We start from the raw sequence: 19,979 nt of genomic DNA, 5'->3' as shown, positions 1-19,979 counted from the left end.
GAGCTGGGAATTGCTTTGGGTTTCAAAATTTCTCCCTGGGTGACCACCACCTTTAGCAACAAAACACTGCCCTTAATTGCACATGGCCTCTGGGCATAGATTGAAGGGGTCTGGGAATACCAAGAATCTACTCTTCAGGACAAAGACATATTTCAACACCACTTAGAATATGCTCATTTATAACTACCACCTTGACGTCTTTAATGACCTTTTTTTGGATTCTTACAGTCCGGAAGTCCCTCTCAACATTAGAATATCTTTCCTTCCATCTTATTTTCCAGAAGTGAATGAGGAGAAATTGGTTTTTCACGTAGGAACAAAAGAAAAACAGTACACAATTGATATCTATAAAGTAATAGATGACTGATTAAGGAAGTCACAAGCTTGTTCCCTAAATTCTTAACTATAGAACCAGGCAGGCATCCACTTTAAACTAAAGCAGGGTTAGTTAAGGACAAATACAATCAATTCATCAGCAAATGTTAATTGAGGGTGGGCCAGATGCCAAGGGGAGGGGAGGGTAAAGAAAATACCAAGAAGTATGAGAAATACCTCTGTTTTCAAGGAGCTCACAAGCTAGTTGAGGAGATATGACATCCACTAGAGAGATGCAAGTCAGTAAATGCTAAGTGCTAAATACACAGACTGTAAACTACTCTGAAGTTCATAGGAGGACAAAACTTTTGTAAGCTGGAGTGATCCAGAAGGCAAGATATGAGTTGGGTCTAAAAGGATGGGCAAACATTTTTTTCAAGACTCACATTTTGGGTAAAATTTTGATAAGCAGACAAAAGATGAAAGGGCCATCCAGATTTAGGAAAGCATAGAAATGGGAAAACACAACATATGTTCAAGGAACAGTGAAGAGACCACTTAGCTACAGTAGAAGGTTCATGTAAGGAAATGGGAAGGAAATAAGACACTGGAAAATTCAAATTAGACCAATGAGGGAGTTTGGTCTTTGTAGTCAGTGGAGAAATACTGATGACCTTGAGTAGGAGAATCATATGGTCTTTGATATTTTAGAAAGATTAATCTGGTGTCACTGTACAGAATGGATTGGAGGGGGGAAAACTAGAGGTAGGGAGGCCACTATATTTAAGATGATGGGGTGGGGCTGAGCCTGTGATTTCATTGGTATGGAGAACTCCCTGGATGAGGAAATTCCCTCTGTCAATTTGGGTCAACATCATCTTGCAATTTATAATTTTAGAGAGTTGCCTAGGGAACTGAGAGATTAAATGACTTGCCTAGGGTCATACAACCAGTATGTGTCAGAGGAAGGACCTGAAACCACATCTTCCTGGTTCCAAGGCCAACTAACTGTCTAACTATCCACCAGGCAATGCTGCTTCTAGTATGATAAGACTTGGAATAAAGAACTTGAGAATGAAAAGAAAGCAACAGGTTATAGGAGACCTTGCAAAGGCCACAATAGACATTGGTGATTCACTGGAAGTGGGAAGTGAGTAGTTCAATCAATTAAAAGTTACCAAACCTGAGTGACTGAGAGAATGATAATAGCATTAATAGAAAACTCTGGAACAACAAAGTAGTTTGGAACAAAGAGAAGTTCAATTTTAAACATTTTGGGCATGAGATTACAGTCAGACAGCAAAGTAAACACGTCTAATAGACTGATGGCATATTGGAATGGAGTTCAGAATAGAGGTCAGAGTAGGAAATATAGACAAAGGAGTTAAGTGCAGAGAGATGATAGTTAAAGCCATGAGAGTTGATATCTAAGGAACAACATGTAGACTGAGAAGTGGATTTGGGGTATTTTCATATTTAATAGATGGACAAAAAGCCAATAAAGGGAACTAAAAGGGAAAGTTAAAAGCAGAACAAGGAAAATGTCTCCAAAGTCAACATGGTTAGAATTTCAAGAACAAACAGTCTAAAATGCTACCTAAGTGAAAGAAAAGGAGAATATTGACTTTGGTGATTGAAGATTAACAGGAAGGAACATGTACACAGATTGCCTCTTGTTAAATTAAAAACAAAAACAAAAACAAAAACAAAACCCTGTGAACTATGGAGTTCCCCAAAAAGGGGAACTTGGAATGAGCCAGAGTTCAATCACAGTTTACAAAGATTATAAATGCATTTATTGCCTGAAAAGGAGCTTGCAAGCTGGAACAGTGAGACAATGTCCACATGTGTTCTAAGGGGAGTAGGAAACAAAGGAAGGCAGAGAATTTGGAAAAAAGTCAGGAATTGGGCAGGTCCTAGAAAGGAGAGAGGCAGGGAGTCACATTCCCAAGGGGAGGAGGAGATCCAGGAAACAGAGGGAGTGAGGAATTCCAGGTGTCAGAGCTGTGGCCTTTTTATACAGAAATCTGGAGGCATTCTTGGTGATTAGCAGTCCTGGCACTTCAAGGCTTGAGTACAAACAATAAGATAAGAGGATGTCTCCAAAAAAAAACCATAAAACAGAATGTGTCAAAGAGCCCCATAACCAACAGTTAGGGGAGTGTCTGAAGATAAGGATGTGTCTTGAAGTTCCATAAACCACCAAATATCTAAGGGGCTACTTCAAAGCTGGTATGAGCTTAAGTAGCTTCAGAGTTGCTGATTTTCTGCACATCCAGCTAGGTTTACTCTCCGTCTCTGCAAAGGATTGTTGGTATGTCAAGCAGCCCTGTATCTTAGCTAATACGGCCAGTTCTCACACTGCTCTTCTCTGTGACATGGATAACTGGGGGCCTCAAGCAAATCAAGGTAGTTAGCAAATCCATTTTTACACTCTGATAGCTTCTGCCCACATGGAAGAATTTGGGGAGCTTGCTTAAGGGAAAGTCATGAGAATGTGTAATGAGTATGAAAGAGACTGTGGAGCTCATATAGACATTTGGTAACTGGTTCCTGTCTGCTGACCATGTGGTTAGGAGAAATGGTTTTTAATTGGCTGCATTCCTGGAAGGGGGTCTTCAAAAGGCCTTAGTTGCCTAGGGCTCATTCTCTTTGGCTGTTCTTTGATTCCTTTGTTGGTGTCATCCAGTGACAGATGATGCTATAAAGGGGGGAACTTTGGTGTCCCCCCCATGGCAACATGTGGCCTGTGCAATGGGAATCTCACCATTCTTTGGCATGTGTTCTTCCATCATAGATGAAGAAGATTACTCTAGAGACTCCAGGCCCGTGAATTCAGGTCAGGAGAGTCAGTCTCTAAAACAAGGCTTAGGAAGGCTGTCTAAGATCTCTCCCAAAAGTAAGTAGCAGGACCTATTCTAAGAAAGTTACTTAAAAACACTTTCCTCCTGATTCTTTCAAGAAATATTTCATTCTTCCTGATAACCTGGAGAGTAAACCTTTCACTTTGTCTTCCAGTAGGCAAACCAGTATGCATTTTGTATATAAGTAGATTTTATTCATAGCCGACATAAGAGAATATGTCAAGCAGCCCTGTATCTTAGCTTTGTTTCCTACTCCCCTTAGAACACATGTGGACATTGTCTCACTGTTCCAGCTTGCAAGCTTTTATTGCTTGACAAGTAGCCCCTTAGATATTTGCCTATTAAGGCAGACCTTAATATCTTTTTTAAAAAGTTAGTATTTTGCATCTCATTTTTCAAATTTGTATTTGAAGTAAAACTTAGTTATTAACTAAAACAGCATTTAGTTAAAATTTGTTTCTTTAGTTTCTTTGATGTAACAACAAAAAAAAATCTGTGTATTCAATAAATATTCACCTTTAAAACATTAAAAAAAGAAAAGTTACTTAATGTACAATATGGAGATCAGTTAGTATAGAACAGCTATTTATTTTTCTCCACCACAGAAAATGCTTAAAACAGACTGAAAAAATGATCATTGAAAAATGACTCCAAAGCATGAAATAACAAATGCAGAAAAGCATAAACTTATAATCCATTACACACATTGTACTGTCCTGGAAGTAAAAACAATTTTGTGGGACTGCTGAAAATTTATTTATGACATTTTGCATCCACCTCAGCCTTGTACTATCTAAGCAATCCAAATTTCCTGGCCAGTCAGGGCCTAGCTTCTTCTCAGTCTTTTGGACAAATCCTCCTGTCTCCTCCTTTTCCCTCTAAGTATCAATGCTTTTATAACACTTCCTCCCGATGGGAAGTCAGCACCCACATAAAAATTACTAAGTGAAGATTCCAGTTCTTTCCTTGATCTTCACTCTCCTCTGGAGCTGGGATCCTCCCAAAGAAGGCGTAAACTACTGCGGGGCTTCTCAGTTCTGTTTTTCTGAATAGAGATTCAATGTTTCAAGTGTGACAAGGTCAACAATGAAGGTGGGATGTGTGTGTGTGTGTATAGTGAGGGCTTCTGCAATATTAGTGGCAGTCAGCATTATTTGCTGAGGAAGTTCTATGAAGGTGTATGGCTGTCAGGATTGTGGAAATATTTGCCTTCCTACGATGTTCTGCAAAACAGCACCAGGGTAGATTTTAAGAGCTGCAAGAAAAAATTACTGCAACAAGTTCTAGGGGGCCTACTTCCTCTCTCCCATTGGATTCTGACGGGAACAAAGACTTTCTCTCCCTGAATAGCCCTCCCTTCTTTATATTCTTTTTAAAAATAATATTTTATTGCTATCTTCCATTTTTACATCACCTTTATTTCCATGTGTATCTTTCCCCTCTTCCCCAGATATTCACTAACTTTAACAAAGAATAAGAAAGGGGGGGAGAGAAGTATTTCAGCAAAATTGACATATCAACAAAGATTGACAATATATGAAGAGCGCCACATCTGCATTCTCCAACAAAGAAAGGGTGGATTAACATTTTTTCTTCTCTTTGTTGGGGTCCTTTATATGTACCCTTTGGACCTAAAAAACCCAGGAATCTTTTCCCCCTTTCCTTAGCTCATAGATTTCCTAACCTTACCCCTGTACAGCCCCTCAGCATCCAAATTATAATCCCTGCATCTCTCTGTTAAGGTCCTTCTTCGTGGCACTGTGGAAAGCTGGACTTGGAGGTGGGAGACCTGCCATTCATCTGTCTCAGCCTTTTCTTATCTATAAAATGGGAATAGTAATGTCTATAATACTTAATTCATGGAGTTGTGAGGAAATGACATAATGTATACAAAGGGTTTTATAAACATAAACTGAAAGGTTTACTCTAAGGAAATGTAAGCTGTCATATATATATATGTCATAAATATATACATACATATATGTGTGCATATATATTTATATATATATATATATATTTTTTTTTTACCATCTCCTCTCCTCTTCATCCTCATCTCAGACCTTCCTCTGCATGGGAGTCTCCTCTGTATTTTTTTTCTTGGCCAGGCTGAGCCTCTAACTGCATACTCTATTTTCCGTTCCCTCTCTGTTCCCGCTCTTTTCCAGCAAGCTCTCCAGCCTTTGTCCTTATTTCACAGTCTGGTTTTCATCCCAATAATTTCTATGTCATTTGAATAGAAGAAAGAAAGCTAGAAAGAAAAAAAAGAAAGGAGGGAGTGAGGAAAGGGAGAAAAAGAGAAGGGAGGGAGGAAGGAAGGAAGGAAGGAAGGAAAAGGAGCCATTGATTTCTCAAACTTATCACCAGGACTGGAAACATCCTTTTCTTAGATTTTGGCTCATGACCTATGTTCAGAGAATGAAACAAAAAGGCACAAGAGACAGCTGGGGACTTAAGATCCAGTTTCAAACTTGCCTAGGCAAGCACATGTCCCATTGTCATTAGGGGACCCTCAAGTCCAAGGGAGAGAAAGCACTGATGTTTCCCAAAAGAAGCAGGGTTCAAGAGAACCAAAACCTTTTTGCCTTATTCTTCTTATAGGCCATAGAGCAGATTTCTCCTGACTCTGTCACCAATGATCTTCAATGTAACCCCACATCATTGGGGACCTATTTGAAGTTGCTACATCACCTAAATAAAGCAAATAATCCTTCAGGAACGGACCACATGCTGAGCTCCACAGGCAGTGCCTCAGTTCATCAGATCAAGGAGTTCATCAAACATCCCCATTATGTCTGTAAAGTGGTAGGGGTAGAAGCTAGATTACAGGTTAGGGGAAGGGTGAGTAATGATGAAGCTCTCATGTCTGAAGGTATCATGTCATAGTGAATAAGGTACTGCTCTTGTAGTCAGGAAGACCTAGGTTTGAATCCTGCCTTAGACACTTACTTATTAGCTTTGTGACTCTAGAGTAGTCACTTAACTGCTCTGTGTTGTTTTACCATCTGTTAAATAAATAGGTTAGACCTCTAAGGTTCCTATGGTCTTCTGATATCCCTTTCTGCTCTAACTCTGATAATAAAGGACGTAATTGGTAATTAACTCTAAAAAGGTAATCAATAGCATTTTAAATCACTTACTATATTCTCAGTACTGAACTAGGTTGACAAGGTTACATTTTTCTGGGAAGATATACATATTCACAAATAAGTAAATACAGGATATATACAAAATAAATACAAAGTGATGATAATGGTGATAGTTGGACACTAACAATTTGGAGAATAAAATAAAGGCCTCTTGAAAGAAGCAGAATTTGAGCTAAGCTTTGAAAGGAACCAGGAATTCTAAGAGTTGGAGAAAAATCTTTAGGACTGTAGGCTGACCTGTGCAAGGCACAGGAGCTGGGAAAAAAACACTCATTTGAGAAGTTTGGTAGTGAAATTGTAGGGTGGGGTGAGGGAAGAACACAGTGGCCAGTAAAGTGGGTTCCTTTTCCCTTCAGTAGTAAGGGCTAGGCTATGTGCTATCAATCAAGGGCTCATCCTACTTGCCATGTGCACGCCTTACCCAGAAGGATTCTGGAGTATTAAACCACATTCCTAGGCCTCTATCAGGTTCTATGGCAGTTACTGCACTCTTCCCTTTGGCTTCACCAATGGGGTGATAACTCAGATCTTTGTAGCAGTTTGATGTGGATTTATTCAATTAAACTCTTAGTTTGTTGTATCCCTACTCAGGAAAACTCATCCCTTCATCTTGTTCCTAACACTTTTCTTTCTTTGCCATCTGCCCTGCCCAACCTTAACTAGGCTCCATATCTCTACCCTTCTCTACCTTGACCATCAGGAAGGACTAGGAATTTCTCTGGAACGGCAATGGTCATTAGTCCAGGAAAAATACATCTCGATTCACCTATTCTGGGGCAGAGATTTCCTGGCTGATGTTTGGAGTGTGAGCACCTCAAAGACTCTTACTTCTACAGCTAGACAGGCTCCACTTTATACTCAGGCCCTATCTTCCACATACTCTACCAACTTGATACCATCTCCTATTTTCTCTTCCTTCACACCAACTTCAGAGGAAGAGGTACTACTACTCACAAATGACAATGCCATTACCTGTTTGATTGTCCCTGGAAAACTGCCCTTTAGAGCATCCTCCCATTTTTCAGTCATGTCCAACTCTTTGTGACCCCATTTGGGTTTTTTTGTTTTTTTTTTTTTGCAAAAAGGGCTAAGTGACTTGCCCAGGGTCACACAGCTAATAAGTTTCTGAGGCCAGATTTGAACTCATCTTACTGACTTCAGGCCTGGCACTTTATCCACTGTACCACCTAGCTACCCCACCCTCCCCCCCATTCATTCGCTTCGTCTTATTGCTTATAAATGTAACCTTTACCTTAAAATTCATTTGCATAACATTTTCCTCATAGGTGGAGATTGATTACTCAGTCTTCCCTGCTTATGAGAGGCAAAGTGGGAGAGCTTGAGAGAAGAGATCTTGGTCTTTTGCCTTCCAGCCTTGAGAAAGAAGACTTATGATTCTATAGTCTTCATAAACATGCCCAGATGTCCCCATACTTAAAAACAAAAACAAGACCAAAACCTTACATTTGAATCCATCAAATTTTCTTCTTATATTTTTCTCTCTAAGCCAAATTTGTAGAAAAATCTGTCTATAATCACATTGCATCTTTCTCTCCTCTAATTTCTCAGCCCTTTGCCAAACTGGCTTCTGACCTCATCACTCACCTGAAACTACTGTCTCCAAAGTTATTATGTGATTTATTAATTGCGAGCTCTGATGGCCTTTTCTCAGTCCTAAACATTTGAATTTTTAAAATGATCTTGTATGATCTTAACTGGGTAGCTAGGTGCTACAGTGGATCAGGCCCAGAGTCTAAAAGACCTGAATTCAAATCTGGCTTCAGACATGTACAGCTGTGTGACCCTGGCCAAGTCATTTAACCTCTGTCTACCTCAGTTTCCTCAGCTGAAAAATGGGGATAATAATAGCACCTTCCTCACAAGAATTGTTGTGAAGATCAAATGACATACTCATTGTAAAGCACTCAGTACAGTACTTGGCACATAGTACCTGCTATATAAATGTTAGTTATCATTATTAGTGTTAACATATGCTGAAGAGCAGTAGTGTGCTAAAGTTTAACTGGTTCTTTGGAGGGAAAATGTATGCACAATATACTTTTAAATTTAATCTGCATCATTATTTCTCCATCACTTTCTTAAGTAATAATAACAAAAGTCTAGACAATCAGCAAAATAACAAATCAAGCCCTGATTTGCAGCAATTCCAAGGTATAAAGCCTTACACTAATAATTTAACCATCAGTTTAAGCTGGCTCCTGCATGTGTCTCCTTGTTAAAAAGAGAATTTTGAAAGTTGAGTCTTACTCTCCAGAGTCAGATGCTATTTTGTAATGAACAAACAGCAGGATCTCATATTCTGTGGGTTTTCAACTCAATTAATTATATGTCTTCTATAGAGTTGGTTTTTTTTTTTTCAAAAGCCTGCCTTGTTTCTCCTCATATTCTCATCAAGGACACCCTCAAGACGTGTGTAGATTAGTCTCATAGATTTTATTTTTTTGGACTAGACCTACGATTTTGTTGACATAGTTGCTTCTGATACTGAGAAAGTCCCATAACTAATGCAGATCAGCACCTGTTCTGCAACTGACAGTCTTAGAGAGTTGCCTGAGGCACTGAGAGATGACTGGGTCTTGCTCAGGGTTACACACCCAGAATGTGATAATGGTTGAACTTGAACTCAATTCTTCCGGACTTCAAGGCTAGTGCTCTCTCTATTCTACCATGAGAAGGTATATCCTCCACAAAGTTTGCTTTTGACACCCCAGAATGATATGAAGGTGATCCTGGATTCTTCAACACTTTAGTCAGCTGAATGCAAGCTTAGCAAGCTCTACCATGTAGGAGAGGTCTCAACTATGGTCCTGAAAAATAGATTATATCAATTTTCAGAGGATCAGCCTACCGAGGCATGGCAACCTATGAAACAAAGGAAAATACAAAATGGTCCTCAGTCTTCAGCTGCCCCCTCTTGTTTCTGCAGTGAAAGTGACAGTGTGGAAGACAGATAGAAGGTGCTGAGTCTCAGTTTTTAGACCACCTACAAACATCAGCTTAGCTATTGATACTCTAAATGTGAGATTCTTGTTTAGTGACCCAGTCAGTGGACATTCTGTTGGTAGAGCTGAATCTTAACATTTCTTATATTTTTTTCTAAAAAATGAAACCAGAAGACAAAAGGATATTCTCAGGCTATGGAAGAATGGTTCACAAGTTCTCTTTCAGAGAGTTAAATAAAGGAGTTGCCTAAGTTGGTTTTAACTTATATCCACAGGCAACAAGGAACATTTCATAGGACATTAGGGTTATCTCAATGCTCATAATATGTATTTGTGAATTATTTGGATGAACCGGAAAAAAGTTGCACAGAAAATCTATTTGGATTGGTTGAAGGATTTGATTATGCTCTGCTGGATAAAACCATCTAGGTAGGTGAAATTAAAGATTTAAGGATAGTTGCTTAGTGATTGAAACCTTTTCACTTGGAGCTGAGGATGGGTAAGAGAGTGCCTTTGCCTTAGCTCTGTGAACTTTGGAGGACCAGAAGATTTGGATTTTCATCAGTGTCCTAACATCATCCCCAGGACAGCAGTGCCTGGAGGCAATGTTTTCATCAGGAGCCAAAGATTGCATGAATATGATAAGCAAAGGCAGATTCAAAGACTTACTTTGAAACTTAGCAGAAAAGCTATACCATACCTATACTCATTACCTACATGACAAGAGGTTTTCAAAGACATCTAAATTGATGGAGGACTTTTCACATTTAATCTAAAGGGTATCCAAAACTTGTTCACACCTAATATTCGATCTGGTTAAAGTCCTGGTACATAGCATTTTGTCACTTATTTTAAGTGAGTTAAGGTCATTGTCTAGATTGATCCCCACTCTTACACTTATATTTTGACAGTAAATGACTGGTGTTCTTTATTTAGGAGTTATTTCTGAATCAGCTACTAAATGTCTCAAAATCCCTTGATGTTATTTCCCATTCTCTTGTCCATTTTCCAATGTTCTGATGGAGGAGTAGCTCTTCTTTCCAAGTCTAATGCTTTTACTTGTACCTTTGATCTCACCCCCACAATGTTATGAAGGATATGTTTTGAAGTCTAGAAAAGTCTGGAAAATCTGGAGATGTCAGCAATGGAAGGTTCAACCATATTTAAGGTACTGTCCACTCTATTGCAAACCTAATAATATCTGACTACTGACATGTAGATTGGATTCATACTATTATAAATACTACCAGGGAGATCTCTTGCAAAGACCATGAATTGATACTCTTATTTTTCACAGTCAGCTCTGCTTTAGGCTATATCATTTCATCCTTCCTCCTCCCCACATTTATTTGTCAGTTTGACTAAAGTTGACCAGGCCCTGGCAAACTATAAGTAATCAACATATGGAACATTGATTCTAATTTACGCATTTCCATTGGAAACAGTAATTGTCTAGTGAAACATCATTATGTCCATGGGTTCACTCCTAGAGAAAATCAAAAGACTGATTTATGGAACATGTACTCAGGGAAAGAGGAATTATATGGCACTAAGAATAATTTGGGAGGTAGAGAATAAAAGACCAGTTTTGGACTTAGGAAGAATTGAATTCGAGTCTTGCTTGATAGATACTATCTTTATGAACAGTTAAAATTTACTTAGCCTCCCAAGGCCCCTAACAGCTCACACTATGTTACAGAAGTTACTGATTTCTGTTGATAGAGTTTCTGCACTTGGAGTTCCCCACATTTTTGAAATCATAGGTTTGGATCTCCTCCCCCATTTTTTACCCCTTTAATTGATTTATTACAGGGACCTTTGGCATGTGTCCTAAAGGTTTTATATGCAATGATTTTCAGTATCATGGCTACTGGAGCTATAGAAAAAGACATGAATTAGCAAGAATATTGGTAAAGAAAATCTACCCTATGTCCATCCTTCTTCTCCCAGCCTTCCATTCCTTCTTTGAGTTCCTCTGGCTGAACATCCAGTGGAGAGCACAGTGGGCAAGCATTTCTTTAGTTTATCCTCCCTCAACTCATCCCAGTGAATTTGCACTAACTCCTGAATCAATCTCTTCACTTGTGCACAGCTACTACTCAAAATAAATATGTAGCATATTTATCCTGACAGGTCAATAACCTCATTGAATGAATATACTAAACTAAAAAGGGAAATACAAGGGAACAGGGGCAAAACAATCCAAGAGGGAGAGCAGGATAGACATAAGTAAAATAAACACGAATGTTGAAGGTAGGAATTTGAAGAGAGGATTAAAAGAAAAGATGAAGATTTTAAAACCTGGATTCAGAGGTAGAGAAAAGGCAAGAGAAGAGCTGCAACAGAGAAGAAACAGGTTATTTTACTTATAAGAACAGAAGTGTCTGGCAAACTCTGGGATCTTCTACCACCTTCTTATTTGCAAAGGGTAAGGAAGGAGTAAAAAGAGAAAGAAGAAGAAGAGGATAGGATGGAATAAAAAACAAAGTTATCAAATTGTGTATTATTATTATATAAAGTTTACAAATATAACTTTATGAATGAGATGAACTCACCCATATAACAAAAGACTACAGAATGTATTAGAAAGCAGAATCCAACAATACATTTTTTAATATGCTTGAAACATTCACTTAAAGTTAAAATGGGAGGCTGGAACAAAATCCATAATGCTTTAGCGGACCTAAAAAAAAAAAAAAAAAAGCAGGGAGAGCAATCAGGATTATAGGAAAGGCTACAGTAAATGTTGACTTGATAAAAAAAAATAAGGAGAAAAATCACATTGTGTTTAAAGGCATCATAGATAATAAATCAGTATCAATACTTCATACATGAACAGCAAATAGGATAACATTTAAATACTTAAAAGAAAAGTTAATCAAATTGGAGGGAAAAAAAGACAGTAAAACTACAATGGTGGTGGACCTTAATGTATCCTTTTCAGACCTAGACAAATCTAACCAAAAGACATGCAAGGAAAAAGTTAAGGCGCTAAATAGAAAAATTAGAGATATAGATCTTTGGCAATTACTGAAGAGGAATATACAAGAGTTTACAAAACTGACCATGTGTTGACGCATTAAGACCTCACCAAAAAAAAAAAAAACACACAGAAAAGCAGAAATACTAAAGACATCATTTGCTTATCAAAATGCAACAAAATTTAAATTCAATAAATGGCCCTTAAAGAATGAATTTAAAAAGTAATTGGATATTAAATTGCAGAATTCTAAAGAATTGGTGGGTCAAAAAAAATAGAAAATTCCATCAAAGAAAATGACAATAATGATACAACATATCAAAACTTATACGATACAGCTAAAGCACTTCTGAGGGAGAAATTTATTTTTTTAAAATGCTTTCTTCAACAAAAGAAAAAACAAATCAATGATTTAGACATGAAATTTAAAAAAGAACTTGAATACAACCACCAACTAAGTAACAGAGTAGAAATTCTGAAAGTTAGGAAAGGATTGTCCTTATTATTATTAATAATAAATTTGATTCTTAATAATTTTATTAAACAGACAGTTATTTAACTTTGTCACTATTTCTGCAAAAACTATTTTATAGTTGGTTTTATGTAGCCCCTGGGTGACTCTTGGTAAACATACCCCCAAATATCTTTTAGTTTATATAGTTATGTTTAATGAAATTTATCTCTCTAGCTCACCATGCTAGGTTTGTGCTATATAAAAGCTAGATATAACTATTAGTAGTAGTAATAATAATAACTAATCAATAATAACAACTAGCATTTATATAGAACCTTAGAAATATCTCATTTTATTCTTACAACAAACCTGGAGGTAGATGCTGCTATTTCTCCCATTTTACATATCAGGAAACTGAGGCAGGCAGAGGTTAAGGGACTTGTCCAGGGTCTCACAGGTAATGTCTGAGGCTAGATTTGAAATCAGATCTTCCTGACTGTAGATTTAGCACTCTGTCTACCACACCATCTAGCTACCTCTTTTTATAAAATTGAAAGAAAAAATCATTGAATTGATAAATTAGTAGCTTATATATATATACACACATATATATACATAGAGAGAGAGAACTACTAATTTATATATTATATATGATATATACAAACAGCTTGTTTTTAAAAGAATATCAAATTGTTCATATCCAAAATTTTTAGAGAATTTACAATAATCAAAAAGGAAATTATCAGAAACTTTGTCTAATTAGATGCTAACCACCAACTGATAAGTTAGAGAGAATAGACAAATGTTTTTTAAAATATAAACTACTCAGTTTAACAAAAGAAGTAATAGATTGTTTTTAAAATGCAATATCAAAAAACAAATTGAACAAGTGATATACGAATTCCCAAAGGAAAGGATATACAAATGAATTCTATCAAATATTCACAAAGAATAGTTAATTCCAATATTATAGAAACTGTTTGCAAATTGAAGGAAAAAAAGCACTGATCCAATCTCTTTCTATGATCATTAAATGAAGGGGAAATGAAGAAGAGAAAGAAAACTTTAGACCAACATCCCCAATGAACATTGATGCAAAAAAATAAATAAAATGTTAAAGAGTCAAGTTTATACTACAAATGTTGGGTTGTTTCAATAAGTCATGTGAATAAAAAATGACTATATCAATATATTCTGAAAAGGGTTTTGATAATATCCAAAACTTATTTCTATTAAAACCTCTAGGAATCAGTGGGAAAAATCGACTTTTCTTTAATATTTTAAATAACATTTATCAATATCCAAGAGAAAACATTTTGTGTAATGGAAAATACAGGCCTCCACAGTAAGAACAGAGATAAAACAAGGATGCTCATTATTACCACAACTATTTAACACACTACTAGAAATGTTAATAGTAGCAATGACAAGAATAAAAAACTGATGGAAAAAGCATAGGTAAAGAGATCAAATTATCACTTTTGGTAGACAATATTGTGGTGTACTTAAAGTGTATTAAAGAACCTTAAAAATTAATTGAAATAACATTACTTCAGCAGAGTTGTAGGATATGACATAAATCCACAAAAACCATCAGCATTAATAATCTATACATACATGTATGTATATATGCATTCATATACATGTATATAGACATATGTGTGTATGTGTGTGTGCGATATATATAACCAATAAAACCCAGCATGATGAGCTAAAAAGATAAATTCCATTCAAAATAATCACAAAAACTTTTAAATATTTGGGAATGTATCTACCAAGATTCTCCCAGGGACTATATTGAAACTAACGATAAAGCACACTTTATAGAAATAAAAGAAAAAACTAAATAATTGTAGGCACATTAACTGCTCATGGGAAGATGAGTCAATATTTTAAAAATGACAAATACTACCCAAATTAATTTACTAATTCAGTTCTGGACCAAACTCCCAAAGGAATATTTTACAGAGCTAGAAAAAAAAGTGTAGGAGTGCTTATCTTCCCAAACAATCCAACGTTGTTATTTTTTCCAATTTCCATGGCATGAGGTAAAATCTCAGCATTGTTTTAATTTGTATTTCTTTTGCTATTAATGATCCACAGCATGTTTTAATGTAGTCAATTATAGTTGGCAATTTTTTGGGAAAACTCTTTGTATTCTTTGACCATGCATCTTTTGGGGAATGGTTCTTGGGATTACACATATACATTTACAGGGTGTCCCAAAAGTCTCAGTGCAGTTTTAAGCTTTAATAAGATGTGTATATATGCTCACACATATGTTTGTGACAATGTGCCATATATTTTGCCCATTTTTAAACAATAACAAAAATAATATATTTGGATAATATGTAGCATTACATATACAGATGGAATTTTTTAAATATTATACCCTGAAGGATTATACTCAGTTTTGCTGGGTAGGTGATTCTTTGTTGTAATCCTATCTCTTTTGCCCTTTGGAATATTATATTCCATGCCCTGTGGTCCCTTAATGTAGAAGCTGCTAAATCTTGTGTTATCCTGATTGTGTTTCCACAATACTTGAATTGTTTCTTTCTGGTTGCTTGTAATATTTTCTCCTTGACCTGGGAACTCTGGAATTTGGCTACAATATTCCTAGGAGTTTTCCTTTGGGGATCTCTTTCAGGAGGTGATGTATGGATTTTTTCAATTTCTATTTTGCCCTCTGGTTCTAAACTATCAGGGCAGTTTTCCTTGATCATTTCTTGAAAGATGATGTCTAGGCTCTTTTGTTGATCATGGCTTTCAGATAGTCCAATAATTTTTAAATTCTCTCTCCTGGATCTATTTTCCAGGTCAGTTGTTTTTCCAGTGAGATATGTCACATTCTCTTCTATTTTTTCATTCTTTTGGATTAGTTTTACAGTGCCTTTATTTCTCATAAAGTCACTAGCTTCCAATTGCTCTATTCTAATTTTTAAGGAAGTATTTTCTTCAGTAAGCTTTTGGACTTCCTTTTCCATTTTGTCAATTTTGCTTTTTAGGGCATTCTTCTCCTCATTAGCTTTTTGGATCTCTTTTGCCATTTGGGTTAGGCTATTTTTTAAGGTGTTATTTTCTTCAGTATTTTTTTTTGTCTCCTTTAGCAAGCTGTTGACTTGTTTTTCTTGATTTTTTTTGCATCACTTTCAGTTTTTCCTCTATTTCTATTACTTGCTTCTCAGAATCCTTTTTGAGCTCTTCCATGGCCTGGGACCAATTCATATTTTTTCTTGGAGGCTTTGGATGTTGGAGCTTTGGCTTTGTTGTCTTTTTCTGGTTATATGTTTTGATTTTCTTTGTCACCAAAGTAAGATAATGTAGTCTGAATCTTTTTGCGCTGCTTGCTCATGGTCCCAGCCAATTACTTGAGTTATAACCTCTTTGTTAAGGTAAGGATCTGTTTCCAGTGTGGAGAGTGTACTGTCCCAAGCTTCAGGGGTTTTGTGTAGCTGTTTTCAGTGATACTTCTAGGGACCTGTAAATTTTCAGTTCTTCCAAAGTGGTATGATCAAGGGCGAGGTGTTTACTCCTTTCCTGGTCTGTGCTCTGGTCTATGAGTGACCACAAGCACTCTTTTCTGTCTTGGAACTGTGAGAAGGATTTCGTCTCCACAGCCACTACAAGCTCCACTGCACCAGTGCTCCTCCTTGCCCGACTGCCACCCAGAACTGTGACCCAGATCCAAGCACGGGCAAAGCAAGAGAATCCTGCCTCAGCAAAGAGATCTCTGCAATGCCCCTCCAATCAGCCACTCAATTCCCCCTTAGTCTGTGGGCTAGAAGCTCAGGAGACAGCCACCACCCTGGGCCAAGATCGGGGACTGGAGCTGACATCGCTGTGCTTCTCTCTCGCCACAGACACAGACTTTTCCCACTGACCTTCTAAGTTGTCTTTGGTGTTCATGGGTTGAGAAGTCTGGAAACTGCCGCAGCTGCCTGTGATTCAGTCCTTTGAGGCCTGCTCCAGGTTTGCTGCATCCTGTGCACCACGCTGAACTTCGTTCCTCTCCCAGCCTGGCGTGATATACCTTTCTGATCAACCATCCAGGTTGTCTTGGGCTGGAAATTTGTTTCACTCTTTCTTTTTGTGGGTTCTGCTGCTTTAGAATTTGTTTAGACCCATTTTTATAGGTATTTGGACCGGTTTTGGGGAGAGCTGAAGCATGTCACTGCTTGTACTCCGACATCTTGGCTCTGCCCCCCAGAAATGATAAACTTCTAAGGAAAGTTTATCCCCCATCTCAAGTTGGGGATTAGGTAATGATATAAAGAAATAATGTAAAGAAAAGTTAGTGAAATATCACTCTACACTTAAGAAATCAGAGAAAGATGATTTGATGCTTAGAGGGGTGAATATGATTTTGTTATATTCTAATAATAAAATGCTTATTTTATTGTTTTATATTTATGCATATAAATAGAAAATATAACGCATGTCATCTCCCTTTTTTCTTTTTTGTGATTTTAAAAGGTAGTTAGTGATTTGTAATTTCAGAAATTGTTGTTATTTCTTTCATTTAATGTGTCAACATAAGCAGCAAAGAGTTCTATTAAAAGACTGTTTGTATCCTCCACTAGACTTTCTATTGCCATGTATCTATCTTACACATATTTCCCAAAGTCTTTGGCCTCTGAATCTTCTGGTTTTCACAGTAGTCCTTACTGAGTTATGGTACACCGTAACTTATATAAAGACATACATTTCTGGTTTTAAACAGAAGTGTATTTCCAACACAAAAGATTAAAATATGTAATGATTACTTTGGAGAAGACAGTTTTTAAAATGCCAATCCAGAAAATAAACTTTTTACAATTGAGGAGCTTAGCTCTAATAAAAAGTTAACATTTCCTCAAACAGAACATACTTATACATAGAAAAAGGAGAAAGATATCTTTTCAAAGTTCCTAGAATTTGTGCTGTACTGATTTTATTGCCCTACAGATTGTTTATTCTGGTTTGAGTGTATACTACCCTACTCTGCTGACTGTTTCTTTCCCATTTCCTATCCCAAATGTCCCAGGAAGCAGTAAAAATACATCTGGAAATTGGTTAAAATATTCTCAGCCCTAGTAAATATCAGCAACAAATGGTCATGTAAGCAAGTGTGTATAAGCATCTATTCAGAGAGAAGTACGCCCATTTTCTTTTTTTTTTAACCCATTAAGCTACAGCCATTTTAATTTAATAAGTATTTTTTAAGCACTTACTATGTGTAAGGTACTCTGTCTTGTAGGTGCTAGGAATATAAAGACAAAAACTAAAATAGTCACTGGCCTAAGAGATTTTACATTCAAATGGGAGTGAGACAGATATGATACACCTGTAATACCCCGTATATAAAAATTAGTTTATTTTAAACCTAGGAATAATAATGTCCCCTAAAGTCTATATGGTTCCCTCCTTTGAAGCTTAAGGAAGTTTACTTCTTTGAGCTTAATTATAAATATTATAATCCTAAGGAAAATTGATCCCATTCATATGTTATACATATACACACATACACACATACATTCATACATATGTGTGTAATTTAGATAAATTTACAATATATTTATCTCTAGTTAACCCTTGGCTTCTTTTTGGTTGAAGCAAAATTAAGCCTACTGAATTTTGAGTAATGATTTAGCGTATCATTTGAATGGAAAATTTTGAGTAATGAATTAATTATTTTATAGTTTCTATATAGACGCACTAGGAGAGGAAGTTAGGGAAAGGGAACATTTCAAACTGGACATTCCAAAGACATCTCAAATGCAACAGATACAAAACAAAACTCATTGTCTCCCCCCCACCACCACCACCACCACCAAACCCACCTCTCATCTTACCTTTGCTAATACTGTCAAGGGAGCTCCTATCTTTCCATTTACCCAGGTTCAAAATCATAGCATTATCCCAAACTCCTCACCCATACACATTCTCCATAGATCTAGTCAATTGCTAAATCTTGTCATTTCCATCTCCACAACTTCTAACATAGTTCTCCTTCCCTTCACTCACATGGCCACCAGCCTAAGTTCAGGCGCTCATCATCTGACCTAGATTTTTGCAATGGTCTCCTGATTAGACTCCCTGCCTCAACTATCACCCTACACCAATCCTGCCACACCCCTGCCAAAGTGATTTTCTTAAAGCAAACGTCTAACCACATTACCCATCCACCCCACACCCTATTTCAAAAAGTCTAGTGGATTATTTCCCCTAAAATCAAATAAAAATTTCTATTTGTTTCCTTATAGACTTACCTTCTCAATTACATGTTACTTCCCTTCCTACACTTTACAGTCTAGCCAAACTGGTCTTACTATTCTTCACATACAACATGCCATCTTTTCTCTTCATGAGCTGTCATGGGCAATCCTCCATGCCTGGAATTCATTACCTTCTCACTTTTGTCACTTAGTATATCCCTTGCTTCCTTCAAGACTCAATTCAACAACTTCCACTTTCTTAACAAGACATTTTTTGATCATTTCCCCTCTGCTAATACCTTTCCCACCCCATTGTATCTATTTTATCAATTATATATCTCTCATCTAAACACACACATATACATTTCATTTCCCCTCTTGGAATGTATATCCCTTGAGAGTTAGTGTGTTTTATTTTTTCTTCATATTTCTAGCACTTAGCGCTAGCTCCTGGCACATTTAATTAATAAATTGATTGGTTGATTAGATTATTTTTTTCTAAGAGTTTGCCAGTAAAAGGCAGAAAGATATAGAACAATAGCTTAAGGGGATGATAGAGTTAAATTTCATATAAACATATACACACACACACACACACATACACACATACATAACCACACATATTATACACATACATACATATTTTTTAAGCCTAGAGAATACTGAGTATGTTTGTAAGTAGCAAAGAAGGTACCAGTATATAAGGAGAAACTGAAGATGAGAGAGAATGAGGAGATGATTAGAAGGGCAAGCAATTAGAGTTGCTAGAAGAGGATAGAATGGAGAGAACAAGAGAAAATGTTATTGGCAAATAATTAGGCAACATTTTATGCAGAGAATGGAAACTTTGGAGCTCAGGAACCCCTTCTTTCTGCAGGACCACATCAACCCTGGGACTGACACCTCTTTAGTACTCTCTGGCCCTGGGGCCCCTCCGATTGGAAGGCTGAGAGCTCCTCCTAGAACCTCCATTGAAGGAGGGTACCCAGGCTAGCCATCTCTTTTTTTCCTACCTGCTCCTCATGGCTCCATGCTAGATACTTTTTCTCCCTTCTACTTC

Source organism: Vombatus ursinus, unplaced genomic scaffold (genome assembly GCF_900497805.2).
Source record: "Vombatus ursinus unplaced genomic scaffold, bare-nosed wombat genome assembly UNPS02014807.1, whole genome shotgun sequence".
Lineage (NCBI taxonomy): Eukaryota > Metazoa > Chordata > Mammalia > Diprotodontia > Vombatidae > Vombatus > Vombatus ursinus.
Note: the sequence above shows the minus strand (reverse complement) of the source record.